Below are 17,507 nucleotides of genomic sequence, written 5' to 3'. Positions count from 1 at the left end.
AAAAATCATTAATCTCTACAGATGTTTGTCATGTCTCAAATCAAAAAGGCCAAAACTAAGTTCCTATTCTTAATATATGCTCAAGAGAACTTAATAATAAACGGTGGAGAACAATTCATTTCGATTAGTGAAATTCATATATATATATGGAAAATGCTAGTATGTCTCCTCATTTTGACCGCTCATATATTTATTTAATTTTTTTTTCTTAATTTTTAAGAAATTGATTATTAATGTATTGTTTTTTTTTTAAATATTTAAACATGTTTAAAAAAGATTTAAAAAAATGTAAAAAAATAAAGTGCAAATTGCACTAGGCAACACAGAAAGCGATCATGCTCATGACAGCTCAGGCAGCATAGTAGCACCGCTTATATATATATATATATATATATATATATATATATACTTTTTTTCTCATCTTGTTTTTAACTTCTATAGGATTTAACTACAAAAATAACTGCAAAAATACACGTTTTCCTCCAAATTTCTGAAATTTTAGTCATACATAAACTGCAAGAACATATTCATTTCTTTCAAATTTTTTTTGTACTCGCTCCTTGGATCGAAATTCTGGCATCGTCCTCCTTGACTGCCTCCCATGCATACTGGTCACTCAGCATCATGGTATCTTCAAATGGGATGGGGAAAATAAACATCCTAGCAAAGAGAAGGAAGTGATTACGTATCATGACAAAAATATACCTTTACTGTGGATGACGAAATTTCTCGGAGTTGTCCTAATGTCATGATAATGGAAAGGGAAAAAGAAGGAAAAAAAAAAACTCGACTCATCTACAGTCCTTTTTGAAATTATTCACGTAAATATCTATAGCAAAACGTGTTTCAGTAGTAAACCATGCATATACTTTAAATACATAATTTGAATTGTGATGCACTAAGACTGATTTTAAAATTTACGTCCTAGTTTTATATGGTTCATTAGTGCATATGACGATAATGTTAATTGTGATGTAATGGCATTTGATCTAAGCACTTAACTTAGAACACTAGCATTGATTTTTTTATATGTATATGTAAAATTACATTTTTTAAAAATTGATTTTGAATATTAAGAAAAACTCCCACATTGTATTGTATTATGCGATCTTACTTTGCAACTAAAATTTTATATTTATCGTTTAATTTTCGCATCTCTTGTATTTTTAAACAATATTTACTGGTCAACTATTTATTCAAACATAAAATTAGGGGTGTACAACTTTTGGCCTAGACTGGAAAAATAACCGGATCGGACTAAAAATTGTACCGGTTTGTTTCGGTCCCATAAATTGTGGACCAAAGAATTTTGGTTCAATCCCAAGTTCTATAAATTTTAGATTGGACCAGATTGAACTATATATATTTAATATATTATTTTTATGTAATAATTATATTAGTTAATGATATAATTTTCATTAAATTTATTATTATTGACCATATAAAATATAAAATAATATATACTATTGATTAATAATAAATAATAAATCATGTGATCATTTATGTCATTATATGTTAATAGTTAATATATCATATATTTATATATATACTATTATTTACACTTAATTAAAGTAATTAAGTAATTTTTTTAAATATTTAAGTTGTAAGTAAATATGAATAATCTATATACAATAAAATTATTTGATATTCATTAACTATATATAAAATATATTACATTATTAATAATTATGCATACTAAAGAGTAAAGTCTAAGTTAATAAATAGTAACTATCAACATTATAAATATAATTACAGTTAAATATTTGTACAATAATTAATATGATGCTATTCGAATTTTTGTACATGGGAATCGTTTTTTTTTCCCTTAAAAAATAAAACAAAGTTAAGAATAGGTTCCCCATTATGTAGTCCGAAAAGATGCCTGAAAAGATAATGCTGTGTAGATAAGTCCCATAGTACGGAGGACTTAGGCTTATTTAGTTTGTAGTTGGGGATGGCTTTATTTATTCCTGGGAGACAATGGCGAAAAATTATATATAGGAGGATCGTATAATTATATATTAGCTTGCTTTAATCTCCTTTATACCATTCCGTCCAAAAAGATTATTAATTTTAATTAACTAAAGGAAGATTGAAGCACTAGCCCAACCTCATTATTCCCCCTAACCGGTCCCTGCGAATATTAACTCGGACCCACCGGTTGGACCCCCATTTATTCTGACTTTGTTAGGTCGGGACACGGATGTCATTAGTTCAAAGCAAGGGACATATCTTGTTACTTTTACCACCCAAACCGAGACCTCCGCCCACCCATTTTCCCAATCCAACCAAACCCCAACCAACAGTCTCTACACCAGGCACCAGCTGTCCTTTGCGGCTTGCGCCCGCACTCTCACACTCCTTCCACTGCTACGCTCTGATGGTGTTCAAAATTTTAAAAATTTCGATTCCTTTTGACTTCCGCTCCAACTCTGACGTCGATTCTGACGAAATCGGAGTTATCGAAATTCAGAGTAGCTCCGAATAACTATTCGGAGTCGGAGTCGGAATAAGAGCTCCGACTCCGACTCCGAAATTTTTTTTATAAAACCCAGCTGTAAAACGACGTCGTTTTACAGTTGGGTTTTTTTTTTTTAAATTGAACGACACCGTTCCACTTAATATGGAACGGCGTCGTTTCATATTAAAAAGGGGGGTCCAAAACGCGTCACCCCCCTTCTTCTTTCTTATTCAGTTATTCTTCCTTCTTCTGTTTTATTTTTCCTTCTCCCTTCTCTCTCGCGTCTCATTGAACCAGTGAAGCCGTCTCGCGTCTCGCGCCTCACGTCTCGTATCTTTCTTGCTAGCGTGCCACCGTTTGTTGTTGCTCCTCCGTGCCGCCGTGCCGCCGTTCCTCATTGCTCTTCTGTTTAGCTTCCACCTACGGTGAGAGTGAGGTTATGAGCCTTAAATTTAATTCAAGCACGTCTCTTATGAATTGGAGCCAGCAGTTGTGATTCTTGTGAATTGGTTGTATTGAATATAGTCCCAACAAATCACGACGCTCAAAACCCTGAATTTTACATTGTATTGAACACTTGCGCTCGAGCGAGGTGTCAAGCGCAAGTCGAGTGCACGTTGTATTGAACATTAGCTCAAGCGATATATCGAGCGGAAGTCGAGCGAACCTCTCTGGAAGAGTTCTGCTCGAGCGCCACGTCGAGCGAACCTCTCTGGATAGGTTCTGCTCGAGCGCCACGTCGAGCGCACGGAGTTCCGATCGGATGTCGGAGCTCTGACCTTCGTTCGGAGTTCTGATCGGAAGTCGGAGCTCTGAACTCCGATCGGAATCGGATTCCGACTCAGTTCGGAGTCGGAGTTGGAGGGGCAATTCGGCTCCGACTTTTGTCGGAGTCGGAGGTCGGAAACGATAACTCCGACTCCGTCAGAGTCGGTGCCCACCCCTACTCTCATCCCACCATGATACCATCTCTACTCGAAATTACCAAAGCACCCTCTCACCATAAGAAGTATATAAAAAGAAAATAAAAAACAAAATGCAGAACTCCTTGTTATTTAGACTCCCCGTTTTACCCTCTACTTCACCTCGTTCGCTCTCCTCCCCCACCATTTCTGTCTGTCATTGTTAGGAGAGTCAGCAGAGGTAGAAGAAGACCAAGAAAGGTAGAGTGGAGTTGGATTGGGAGTAGGGTGAGGGCCATGCCTTGCTCTTCTTTCGGAGACTCCGGCAGTGACGACAATGGCCGTCTGCGTTGTTTCAAGCTGACTGAGTCCACTTTCCTGGCCTCCCTCATGCCCAAGAAAGAGATTGCCGCCGACCGCTTCATCGAGGCTCACCCGGAATACGACGGCCGTGGAGTCCTCATCGCTATCTTCGGTATTGATTTTTCCTCATATTTCTATTCGCTGGAAAATAATACTGAGGAAATTTGATCACTTGGCAAATTAAGTGCAAAGGTGGCGCCTTAACTAAGAAAATCCAAAATTTTCTCGACATTTTATTGCGGTTTGTTCTGATATTGCCGAAACAATATTGAGAACAAGTGATACCTTTGTTTTACGTAGGTACAAGTGTTTTTAGAAACACGTATTATAGGTACTGAAATTATAAGGATGACTTATTTTCAGATACTGGTGTTGACCCGGCTGCTGCTGGCTTGCAAGTTACCTCGGATGGGAAGCCGAAAATACTAGATGTCCTTGATTGGTATTTAGAAAGCTACTTGAGCAGAGAAGTGTTTTCTTTTTCTTAAATTACTTCTAGATAAGTGTTGGATCCAGTATTTATATATTTTTCGTTTCAGCACCGGGAGTGGAGATGTTGATACCTCAAAGGTGGTGAAAGCCGATGCGGACGGTTGTATTCGTGGAGCTTCAGGTTAATGCTATAATATAACGGATAGTTCGAAGTTAATAAGCAGGAAATTGTGCCTGGAGCTTCAACCGCTCTTTTCATATTTTATTAAGTTGATCATAGGCCGTGTTTTTGGTGCCGGAAAACGTTTTTGATGTTTTCTGGTGTCTGGTGCAGCCGAGAATCTTAATTAACATAGACTATATTTCCCTGCTTAACGGAAATGAATAGACATTTTAAAAAGCGTAAGGCAGTTTCGCTTTTAAGATTTTTAAGCTTCTCTATCAAAGCCATCTCAGCTATGATAGCTAGGCCCATCCCTGGCTACTACAAGGACTGCTCGAGTACCATAAATTCCCTTTCCTTTGCCTTCTTAATTTGTTGACATGTTATTGATATTGACTCCTGCATGGCTTGGGAATGTCCTTGACTTGGCTGCGGGCTTGTGGCAACAGTCCGTGATTCATGATTTTTCTTTCAGATTATGGAGGGTGTTGTGATAGTCAACGAATTTTATTACGAGCTAAATAGTGAAAAATGTTTTTTCAGATTATTTTCGAGTTTCAGCAAAATTTAGTAATTTCCCACCCAACACATTTTTTGACAAAAAGGTTCTTTTATGTTGAAACTTACACAGTCTTAGTCACTTTCTAGGTTATATAATTAATTAGTGTAACTATTTTATGAATGGGTGGGCTTTCTAAAGCTATGACAATTAAGGATCTTGTATCCTTTGTTTGTAACCACAATCTTTCCCACCAGAATGTTTCTTTGCCAAAATTTAAATATTAGTTGGATTATTCAAATGGAAAGTTTCTGGACTTCTTTTGGTTATTGCTAGATATATGAGAGAGTATTTGAGGGGAGACATAACACACACGGAATCTATAGATGCTAGATTTGTGAAAGTTTTCCTTGTTATACACGACATAAATTTATGTTCTGACGGCTTATCAGTAACTTGGCTCCATCAAATTCTTGTATCTAAACCCTAGTCTATGCACCTGGAGGATTCCCTGTGGAAAATGACAAAACATAATAAATTAACCAATGTTTGACTCCTTTGCTGTCAACTAATGAAGTATATTTAGGTGCTAAATCATGTTGCGTCTTAGAAATTGTGAGTGAGAAATGTCTATCTAGATTTTGTGCCAAGTTCTGTTCTGGAAATTATCATGATCTGCTTTGAAGATTATATTTTGTGCAGGGACGACTCTGGTTGTCAATTCTTCATGGAAAAATCCTTCTGGTGAATGGCATGTGGGTTATAAGTTGGTGTATGAGCTATTTACGGACACTTTGACCTCTCGCTTGAAAGTAAGTGTTGCCTGGATTTATTAGGTGGATTAAGTGAACTGCACTGTTTTGTTTCTAGCCTTACAGATGTTGCACTTCCCCCCCCTGACAGAAAGAAAGAAAGAAAAAGTGGGATGAAAAGAACCAGGAAGAAATTGCTAAGGCTGTTAAGCATCTTGATGAATTCGATCAGGTTGTTGCATTTCCTGCTTGTTAATTTCCATTAAATTAGATTTAGACTAGAAGTTTGTGTATCTCTAACACACTAGCGCTTTTGAATCAGACTCAGCATATTATGTTAACGGGAAATCAGATTGATTTTTATAGCTTATTGTTGCATTTGAATTAATGACTCCTGTATTGTCTTCCTGTGGACTTGGGTTTCATGGGCCTTTGCATATTTGATTTTTTTCCCTTCTGGGTTGCAGATTCTTTTTCATGTTTTGTACGTTCCCCAAGTCTTGCTAGATTGGAAACATTTGTTTTTTCTGTTGTTTGACATGCAGATAAGGCTATGAAAATTAAAGTATAGTTAATTTAGCATTTTGAGACAGTTTGTTATTTTGGATGACAACATGGGATGGTGGGATATGTGAAAATTGTAAATGCATCTGTGGCCGAATTAATCCTTCAGATGATAAAATCTTGTACAAGCATCTTTCAAACTCTTCAGTTGTCATGTTTCTAAATAGTGTACTTGGGCAATGCCTACTTCATTCTCGTTAATAAAGTCACTTTTACCTATAAAAAAGTTTCTAGATATGTTTGAATGTGCTTGCATAGCTTGCTGTGTTTTCTCTCTTCTTTATATAATTTATCATGATATTATTTTTCTAGAAACACACTAAAGTGGAAGATACAAACCTGAAAAGGGCCCGCGAAGACCTCCAAAACAGAATTGATGTTCTACGAAAGCAAGCAGAAGTAAGTCCTAAGTATCTTTTTATTTTTTATATTTGCTGAGTTTCCTTTGTTACTAAGTTGTGATGTTTCTATGTTTTAGAGCTTTGATGACGAGGGGCCTGTCATTGATGCCGTCGTGTGGCATGACGGAGAAGCATGGAGAGCTGCTCTTGACACACAGAATCTTGAGGATGACCTGGATTCTGGGAAACTTGCTAACTTTATCCCCCTGACTAATTATAGGTATGCTCGGTTGCTTGTGACTTTTGCATGTCTTCAAAAGATTAAAATGGATTCTTGTTTAGATAGAATCAGGATGATGTTGAAAGGAAAAGATAGAATTTAAAAATATCCTTGAAAATAGCAATTTAAGTTTGATGGTATATTGGTATATGAATCTTGCAGTTCAGTATATCACTGATCGCTGCAGTTATAAATTGACTGATACTGGTCTGATGTGGTCATTGCATATAAAAGTTCTATCCCTTCTTTTTTTGCATAGAGTACCTGAAGTTTGCTTTTTCTGATATTTGTATCTGGAAAGATGATTAAAGTCAAGAGCCAGGGGTGTGTTGGCTGTTCATCGGAACGAATAGGTGCAATTGAGAGTTGTGCTTTAGGTTTTTGAAAGGCTGTGTGGTAAACCTTTCAGTCTCAGGAAATTAGTTATCTGCATTAGCTAAACTGATATCTGTTATTTGGTTTGTAATAGCTGTGTAAACTGCTTAAAGATTAGGAGCTTCCTTTTAAAGTTGAAGTTCTTTGATAGAGATGAAACGGTAATGCAGAACCAATGAAGAAGTACAAACAAAGATGAAGAGATTTCCTCCATAGGAACTTGAACCACACTATCAAAAACAAATTACCTGATAAGAGAAAGTAAATGTCCAGCTTGAGTTAGGCTATAGGAAAGGTCCATTCAGTTTTACTCAAAAGCTGGAATGTAAGAGAAACTTGATGGCTACCAGATCTTTCTAGTAAGGGAAAGGGCCATGAAATTCTGTTGCAACCGGTGCCCACGGGACTGTCTGTCCAGAATTTGATTTAACACCCCTGATGGTCAGATATAGGTTTTGCCCTCGTCCTGGGACATCTACCCTGGAAAATTGCAACCCTGAGGCAAATGAAACTGGAAACTCATAATCCTTCTAGGAACAGTCATGTAGCCTATTTGTGCAATTGAAAAAATCAAAATTGTTCTATTCAGTGGGCATAAGATTCCTCTCTGTTTTTCTTTGCACCTGCATCCCCTATAAGCACGGGTGGTTAGTGAGATTGGGGGTTCTAGAACAAGTGTTTTTGGAGTCCAGCTGAAGCTTGAAATGCTAGAATGCTAATATCTGTTTTACTGCACACTTTACTTGCTGCCTGGAATTCAATACGTATTTTACTATCCGTAGCTATATGTTCATCACATGCTGATTTCTGTTGGATGCTATTATGTTTTATGTCCGGTTGTAAGCTAATCCAACAAGCTCCAGATACCCGTAACTTTTAATGTTTTTCGAATTTGAAGTCGTTATGAATTACAGCTTAGAAGGCCTGTAAAAAGGAGTTACAAATAGTTTGGTATCTATATTGGAATTGCAATTTTGGTGCCTTGGACTTAAGTGAAACTATTGTATTTAACTGTGTTCAAGGGTGGTATGCTCCCTCCAAGGTCTAAGTTTCGAATCCCATTGGGTGCAAACAACCTCTAGGGGCCATTGGACTTGGGGATTTTCCCCTTGAATTATTTGAGATGTATTTGCGGGAAAGTCCTTGCAGAGGCCTGTGCACCCTCAGGATTAGTCGGGATGCTTTTCCTGGACACCTGGTGCCAATAAAAAAAACTGTGTTAAAAATTCCATACTCTGGCACTTTGGAGAAGTTATGACACTGAACTGTCAGCATGTTTCCCTGGAAGGCCTTTGCTTAAGACTTGGTCCTCATGTGTAGGTCTGTAAACCATGCTTTTAAAAATGTGGAGTTCCTTTTTTTCTTTATATTTCTCTTTTGTAAGTGCTAAGCTATTTTTAGTTTCAATGAAACTTGACATATGACATCACTTGTCAAAAAAGAAAAAGAAAAAAGAAGCTTGACATATGAAATTGCTTTGGTTGGATTATTATCTATTCTTGAGAAGTATTGCCATTGTTGGTTTATTAAGCACTTGATCACACATTTTATTATCTCGGAGAGTGTGATGTTCTATTTGTAGCAGTTGTTGACTTATTCCTGATTGGTGCTTTAATTTTGAACAATCTCTGTAACTGGTGATGATGGACTTTATAGATCTTTGCATTTGGATATTTTAACTCTATAGAATCTACCTTCGCAGGGCTGAACGGAAGTTTGGTGTCTTTAGCAAATTAGATGCCTGTTCATTTGTTGCTAATGTGTACGATGAAGGGAAAATTTTAAGTATTGTAACGGATTGCTCCCCTCATGGCACTCATGTCGCTGGTATTGCCACTGCTTTCCACCCAAAGGTACAACTGTACAAGTTCGACTCAAGTTTATTCACCTGAAGCTTTTTTTCCCCTCAATAAATTATTATACTTTCTAATATATGTTATTGCTGTTAGGAGCCTTTGTTGAATGGGATTGCACCTGGAGCACAGTTAATATCTTGTAAAATTGGAGATACACGGTTGGGTTCAATGGAGACAGGCACCGGCTTGACTAGGGCTTTGATAGCTGCAGTGGAGGTGCCTTGTCATTTATTTGTATTGACTATGTATTTATCTAAAATGTTGTACATTCTGAATTTGTTTTATTTGGTTAAGGATTTTATTACTGTTAATTGTGGGTGTGTTTGTTTTATATTACACACTGCAAGTGATTAGATTCAAGACATCTCAACCATGGCCAATTTTTTTTCCCAGCACAAGTGCGATCTCATCAACATGAGTTATGGAGAAGCTACATTATTGCCGGACTATGGTCGATTTGTTGACCTTGTTAATGAAGTATCCATTCTTAACTATGTGAACTCGTCTGGGATGGTTTTTGGTTTGCTCTTTTCATTATTTTTGTCTTTTAAAGCCATATGCTATAAATGTTCCTGTTGGTTTTAAATTTAGGTGGTGAATAAACATCGGATGATTTTTGTGAGTAGTGCTGGCAATAGTGGGCCAGCATTGAGCACTGTTGGTGCACCTGGTGGTACCACCTCAAGCATAATAGGAGTTGGTGCTTATGTCTCTCCTGCAATGGCTTCTGCGGCTCATTGTGTGGTTGAACCTCCCAGTGAAGGGCTTGAATACACTTGGTAAATAAACTTATTCTGTCTGACTCTGAGAGTATAACACGAGTTCCACACTTTTGCAGCCTTGAGGTCTCTTTTCTGGCTCGTATTTTAAGGAGGCATGATTGGCTTAAATTGCATGCAGGTCCAGTCGGGGACCAACGGCTGATGGAGATCTTGGCGTCTGTATAAGTGCTCCTGGTGGGGCTGTTGCTCCTGTTCCTACATGGACTCTTCAAAGACGAATGCTGATGAATGGAACGTCAATGGCGTCTCCGGCTGCCTGTGGGGGAATTGCATTACTCTTAAGTGCGATGAAGGTCTATTGGTTTGCATTCCTTTTAGTCATGTTTTTGTCTTTGCCATCTTGCTGCTGCTCTTTATGCAGAAGCTTCAGATATGTAACATTTTCTATGCAGGCTGAGGGCATTCCTGTGAGCCCCTATATAGTGAGAAAGGCTTTTGAGAATACAGCTGTTTCTGTCGGTAGTTTGCCCGAAGATAAATTAACCACTGGACAAGGGCTTATGCAAGTTGACAAGTTAGATTTGTGCTTTTGACCTTAGCTCATTCTTATCTCCATACTTTGTTTGGCTTCTATATAAAGTATGATGCGGATTTGTTCATGACAGGGCACATGAATATATACAGAAGTCTCGGGATGTTCCATGTGTATGGTATCAAATAAAGATTAACCAATCTGGAAAATCAAGTAAGTTTTGGTCCTCTCTCCCTCCACAGTTAATCTTTATGAGCTTCTAAAAGGATTTTGGACAGCCTGTGTCAGAGTTGATAATTTTTTCTTTTGGTGATTTTTTTGTAAGGTTTTTCTTATGGTATTTGATTTATCAATCTTTTGGACTTGAAAGATATAGAGAGTGCTTTGTCTTGCCTGTAATCAAGTATATAACCTATTCTATGGCATTCTGTTGGTCTATAAAGCTTTCAGCAATTTTTCAGTGACCACTTCTTCTCCCACTTATGTTGATATTTAAGATTTTTTTTGACAAATCATATGCTTTAGATTGTGAAATAAAATTACACTGTTCATTATGTTATTGATTACAGCTCCTACATATCGAGGCATTTACCTAAGGGAGGCTAGTGCTTGCCAACAATCCACTGAGGTAAGAATATTGATAGACTTGGTGGATATATATTATAATATAATTTTTAATTCATTGAATTTTAAGCCGCTTTTTAAACTAAAATTAATTTCTCTTTGAGACATCATATAGTGATAAAATTTTGGTTGCTTACCTATTTTCCAATAAATGCTTCAGCCACTATTTTCAGTTTCTCCCTCACTCTAGTTATGCCCAAATAGTGCTACTACATAGCTAAATTTTACTAATTTAGTTATCTTCTATCACAATCATTTATATGTTCATGAAAGTATCTTCTGCCTTTTGCAAACAATATTTTTTTGGGATAAGTAACTGCAAATAGTATTTATATTTTCCTTTTGATATGAATTCATCTAATTTTGTCACTTCATGCCAATTTTTAACTTTCCAACCATCATCAGTATGAAGAGTGGTTGGCCTTAAAGCTAGCTTGTAAGTTAGCTTTGTTGCTTAGCAAAAATTCTTGAAGGAGATCTTTATTTCGTCCTTTCCAGTTTGACTATATTACTAGCTTTGTCATTGTTTCTATCTTCTTCATCATCAGTATGGAGTGGTTGGCTGAAACCCAGCCGTTGGTTTTAAGTGGTGGGCCAAATCTTTTAATGGGGATTGACTTCAAGAGGTTGAGGTCTTGAATTGGTTATTCTCACAGATGTGCAGGCAACTTGGTTTCCTCAGTCAGTGGATGAACAGAAAGGGTAGCTGGAGACTAGTGATCATCTGGCTGGTGTTTTGATTGATGCTTCGTCCAAGGGTATCATAATTCAATTGATGGATGGACGAAGAAGTTCTTCATGGAAAGAGTATTGGGTTTGTTGAGATGTTTGAAAGTCCATCTCTACATTGTGGGGGTAGTGCTGAGAGGGACATGAAGAGCTGGTGGATTTGCATAAGAACTCTTCTAAGGTTGAGAGCTCTGTAAAGGGGAGATTCAGAGGTGTTAGTGGAGACAGAAATAACCATTGGTGACATGGTGGGTGAGTTGGGGGCTCACAATCTGCTTCTGTTTTACTTAGCATTACTAGGAAAATGGCTTTGGCATTAGCAAAATGAGATATGCGTGGAAAGAAGTAGGAAATTCCATAAATAGATGCTTTTGAGGTGGGTGGAGTACTTACAAGGTCTAAGGGCTGCATGAGATAGGTCTATGGAAGAATATCAGAAAAGGTTGGGGGAAGTTTTCTAACCATATCAGATTTGAGGTGGAAGATAGATATAGGATCAGGTTCTAGCATGATTTGTGGTGTGGAGATAGGGTCTTCAAGGAATTTTTCTCTGATTATTATTGTGTTTCTCATGCTTAAGATGCTTTTGTGGTGGACAATTTGGAGATTTTGAGTGGTGCTCCTCTTGGAATGTTGGCTTTATTAGAGCGGCACAAGATTGGGAGGCGAAGACAAGATTCATTGGGCCTCGTCCAAGATAGGGTTGTCAAGTGTTTGTTCTTTCTATAATATACAATTTTCTCATGTTAACAACCTATTTCCATTGAAGAGACTTTGGCGTTCAAGGTGCCATTGAGAGCTGTGTTTTTTCGCTTGTCCAGCCTCTTTTAGGAAGATTCTCACCATGGATAATTTAAGGAAGAGACACATAGGGTTCGTTTGTTTTCAGAGATGAGATGAGATGAGATGAGATGAGTTGAGATTAAAGTTAAAAAGTTGAATAAAATATTGTTAGAATATATTTTTTAATATTATTGTTGTTTTGGGATTTGAAAAAGTTGAATTGTTTATTTTATTTTATGTGGGGATTTGAGAAAGTTGTAATGATGAGGTGAGATGAAATGAGATGAGATGAGATGTTTTTGAAAAACAAACAAGGCCATAGTTCCGATCAATAGAAGGAAGAGACACATAGTTGTGATTGATTAGTGTTGCATGTGTAAGATGAGTGAGAAGTCCGTTGATCATTTTCTACATCATTGCAAGATTGCAAGTGCATTGTGGAATAATTTCTTCAGTTGGGTTGGATTGGTTTGGGTCATGCCCAAAAGAATTGTGGATTTTTTGTTCTTGGAGAAGGCTAGGTGGGTGCTCGTAAGTTGCAACAGTGCAGAAGACGGTTCCTATTTTCGTCATTTGGCATATTTGGGAGGAAAGAAATGATAGAAACTTTGAGGACTGCAAATGGACGATGAAGGAGTCCAAGAACGTCTTATCAATACCCTTTTCCTTTGGACTGCATCTGTAGACTGTAATGGACTAGGCATGATGATTTTCTTGTATCTTTTCTCCTTCTTGTAGGTGTTTCTCTTCTATATTTCTTGTGTACTTGAGTTGTGCCTTTGGTGCTTACAAATTCCAGTTTTGTATTTGGTTTTTGCGTAAGTTATTTTAGTATGAATTCTAGTTTCATTGATGGATTGATTTAATCAGAATGTATAAGAATGGTTAGCTGCATATGTCTTGAGTTCTTGATTTCAGTATTTGATTTTGTCTTTGATTGCTTGCTTTAGTTCAGAGATATAATGAATTGATGTTCTTAATAGCTCCCCTCTCCCTATGGAAAATAAACTCAAACTCGGATTTCCTACTATCACATACACCCGCTGAGGTGAGGGCTACCTGCCAGCTTTGATTCACCATTGCTATACCCGTAAGCCTTCGTTCAAGCTTTGTAGTTAAGGCGAGAAGTACTGGCATGCTGCTACCGGTAGACTGATGAAGTCACAAAGGCAGAATTGGAAAAAGTCGGATATCTCATAAGATAAGGGTTTGGCATAAAGTTACCACCGTAACTAACTTTAAGCTTCTCTCCGTACATTTGCGAAGATTAAGGTCTCGTTTGTTTTCAAAGATGAGATGAGATGAGTTGAGATTAAAGTTAAAAAGTTGAATAAAATATTGTTAAAATATATTTTTTAATATTATTTTTATTTTAAGATTTAAAAAAGTTGAATTGTTTATTTTATTTTGTGAGGATTTGAAAAAATTGTAATGATGAGATGAGAGGTTTTTAAAGTTTCCAAAGTTTTGGGTTTTATCTTTGAAAGCAAACCAGCCCTAAGTTTTTCTGTTACGTCGATGGTGTTGCTACGTTAACGATTGTTGTAGCACAACGGCGGTATCCAGATGGTGTATACAAGAGAGCTTGTGATAGAATCAAAGTTCTTTTCGCTTGTGAAGGAAGGTAGTTTGCTATGTATCATAGAGAGAGGATGGAAGATAGAGCACAAGTTATTGCTGGGATTTTCCACAGTGCAATGGCTCGGGATGGCACTGGAGGATTGTTTGAAAAGAGATAAAAAGGAGTTTTACACGACGATTAGGAAAGGATATCACAGTTTTATAGCACAACGGTGCTCGAAAAGTCGTGGTTGATATATGGTGGTAGTCGAATATAGTGAGGGAGGAAGGCAAAGTTTTATCTTTATACCTGACAAGGAGGGGGAGGGGATGGAGGAGATTAAGGGAGGCATTGAGGGAGTGTATGTAGGAAGGGAGAAGCATGGGTGGTTCTTGCGGAGGAGCACAGTTGAGGCCAATGGTGGAGCTTCAACCGAATACACGGTCCCATATGGAGGTGCTCACGCCGGCGGGGAATCACCGTGAACCGTGAGTAGGGGACGATAGTGGTAGGTCTGAAAATGGGTACGGTGTTGAAAATATGCATAGAGCCCCTCGTTTTGCTCTATAGAAGGGGGGGAGGGGCATTGGATGGGAAGTTGTTGACCTGGAGGAGGTTGACGTACGCAGCATGTTGGTGGAGATGCAGGCACAATTCTGGAAATTGCAGGATGAGGTGGGGAGGGGATGGAGGAGATTGAGGGAGGCACTGAGGGAGTGTATGCAGGAAGGGAGAAGCATGGGTGGTTCTCGCTGAGGAGCACAGTTGAAGCCAATGGTGGAGCTTCAACCGAATACACGGTCCTATAAGGAGGTGCTCACACCAGCGGGGAATCACCGTGAACCGCGAGTAGGGGATGGCGGTGGTATGTCTGAAAATGGGTACACTGTTGAAAATATGCATAGAGCCCCTCATTTTGCTCTACAGAAGGGGGGGGTTGGCAGGGAAGTTGTCGGCCTGGAGGGGGTTGGCGTACGCAACACGTTGGTGGAGATGCAGGCACAATTGTGGAAGTTGAAGGATGAGGTGGAAAAAGTGTTGAGGTGTGTTGAGGGTAATGAGGAAAGAGACAGGGACCAGGCAAGTAAAAGGACTAGGGTGGACTTCGGTGAACGGAGGCCCATCAAGGCCACAAATAAGCAGCAGAGTATGGGGGTGGGCTCGAATATTGTTGGGCCTAATAAGGGGGTTGAGGCTCGAACTGGTAAGGGAGCTGGGCCTGTGTGGAGAAATAATGAGATTCCGCCCATGGGGAGAAGTCAAGTGGGCCGACGGGTTGGGCTTCAGCCCATGGGGCAGTATGATGGAAGAAGTCATGAGACCCAACCCGTGTAGAGAGAACACAAAGCGGCTCCCTCCAACGGCGGAAGCCTTACTCTTCCATTGGAAAATGTGATGTGAAGCACGCGGCCGTTTGAGGGTCAATCAATAGGGACATAGAAGATGCCGACGATGGCAGTGGAGCAGTCAGTTGGTGGTCAGTACACGCCGTGTGTCCAGAAAATGGCGGTGAAGCATCTAGTGGGCATTTCTACATCACTGTGTGTCGGTTCACCATCGAGCGGTGGCCAAAAAGCGCCGATGGTCTGTGGGGGAGAAGGGTATATTCTCGCGAACCCCCAAAAACAGCTTCTTGATGATTCTAAGTTGGACGAACACCTAGAGGAAAATTTGGAGGCGTGTGCAGATGACCTTCCCAATCTGGTAGTGAAGAAATTTCATTTTCTGAAGAAGAGAATTCCCAGAGACTCGTCTAGGTGTACAGTGGGCCTATTGGGGAGGGTGAAAATTTTTTTGTGGAAGAGATACAGGGTTTGCCGTTGGAATTCAGAGTGGGTGAGCCTATCCCTCTGAATTATTTGTTACCAGATCAATCTGGTGTTTCAGACTAAGTATTTAACAAGGTGAAGGAAATACAACAATGTGTGGGGATGAAGTGTGAAGGCTTCGAGGAACAGTTTATGGTGTTGCATACCACCATTGAAGTGGGGCACCAGCAACATAGGAATGCTGGCTAAAAAAAAAACAACTGGAGCTTAAGAGGTTAAACATGGTCGCTGAATTATGAGAGCAGTTCTAGCAGGGACAAATCAAAAGGGAAGGGGCTAGCTTGCCCCCAATGAAACCCAAAATTGTGTCGTGGAATGTCCGCGGGCTCAACGAGGCAATAAGTGTCGCCAAATAAGAAACTTGCTTCGTGAGTGGAAGGCAGACATTGTATGTTTACATGAGACTCAATTGAAATTAATTACTAGAAGACTTGTGCGAAGTTTATGGAGTTGTGTACATGTAGATTGGGTGTCTTTTGTATCTAATGGGGTGTCAGGAGGTGTATTGGTGATGTGGGATAGACGGGTGGTGGAGAAAAGGGAGGAATTCGTAGGGGTGTTCACGATGGCATGTTCCTTTAAGAGTGCGACAGATAACTTTCTGTGGACTTTTGCAAGTGTCTATGGACCAAACTTAGACAACAACAGAAAACTATTATGGGAAGAATTAGTTGGAGTTCATAGCTGGTGGGACCTTCCATGGTGCATGAATGCTCCGGAAATAGAAGACTGGGCTAGCAATGACAGAATTCTCGGAGTGCATTTTTTATTTGAACCTGGTGGATCTGCCTCTAGTAGGAGGTTCTTTGATATGGTCTAATAATCAGACGTGGTCTCGACTGTATAGATTCTTAATATCACCAAAATGAGAAAGTCGTTTTCCAGATGTATGTCAAAAGAGAATGCCTCGTTTTTGTTCGGATCATTGACCTATCATGTTGGATTGTGATGGTCTCCAAAGATGGCGTCGGTACTTTAAATTTGAAAATGTGGTTGAAATCGAAAGGCTTTGTGGACAGGGTCAGACAATGGTGGTCCTCATATCAGATATTGGGTATCCCTAGCTTCATCTTTGCCGGTAAATTGAAAGCTCTAAAAAGAAATTTAAAGTTTTGGAACACTCAATCTTTTGGTGATATAGGGGAACACAAGAAAAGTAAGGTGATGGAGATCCAAGAGTTAGAGAGGATACAAGAGGATTAAACTCTCACATAAGAAGAATTAACTCAGAAGACAGTGTTGGTTGTAGATCTTGAGAGGATTATTTTATTAGAATTGACTTCTTGGCGTGAAAAAATAAGAGTATTGTGGTTAAAGGAAGGAGATTGAAGCACGAAGTTCTTCCACAAAATAGGTAACTCTCATAGAAGAACCAACAACATTGAGATGCTGAAAATTGATGGTGTTGATTGTAAGGAAGATCAGGTAATTCATAATCATGTAGTTGATTTTTTTGAGCAATTACTTACCGAGCAGGTGGGATGGCGACCTATGCTTGATGGGCTTGGTTTTGAATCCATTGGGCCGCATGATGTTTGTTGGTTGGAGAGGCCTTTTGAGGAGGCGGAGGTTCACGAAGTGGTGAGGAGAATGGTCAAAGATAAGGCACTGGGTCCTGATGGCTTTTTTATGGGCATCTTTCAAACATGCTGGGATGTGTTAAAGGTTGATCTTATAAGGGTGTTTCAGGAGCTATTCTCGGCTGGAAAATTTGAGAAAAGCCTTAACGCCACTTTTCT

At 38.9% G+C, this 17,507-nt stretch overlaps 1 pseudogene; it reads left to right on the top strand.

The window, feature by feature from the left end:
• Positions 1 to 3,497: 3,497 nt before the first annotated feature.
• Positions 3,498 to 17,507, top strand: part of LOC108998580 — a 40,333-nt pseudogene continuing 26,323 nt past the window's right edge.

Source organism: Juglans regia, chromosome 1, assembly GCF_001411555.2.
Source record: "Juglans regia cultivar Chandler chromosome 1, Walnut 2.0, whole genome shotgun sequence".
In the NCBI taxonomy this organism is placed as follows: domain Eukaryota; kingdom Viridiplantae; phylum Streptophyta; class Magnoliopsida; order Fagales; family Juglandaceae; genus Juglans; species Juglans regia.
This window is presented reverse-complemented; position numbering and strand designations above follow the sequence as displayed.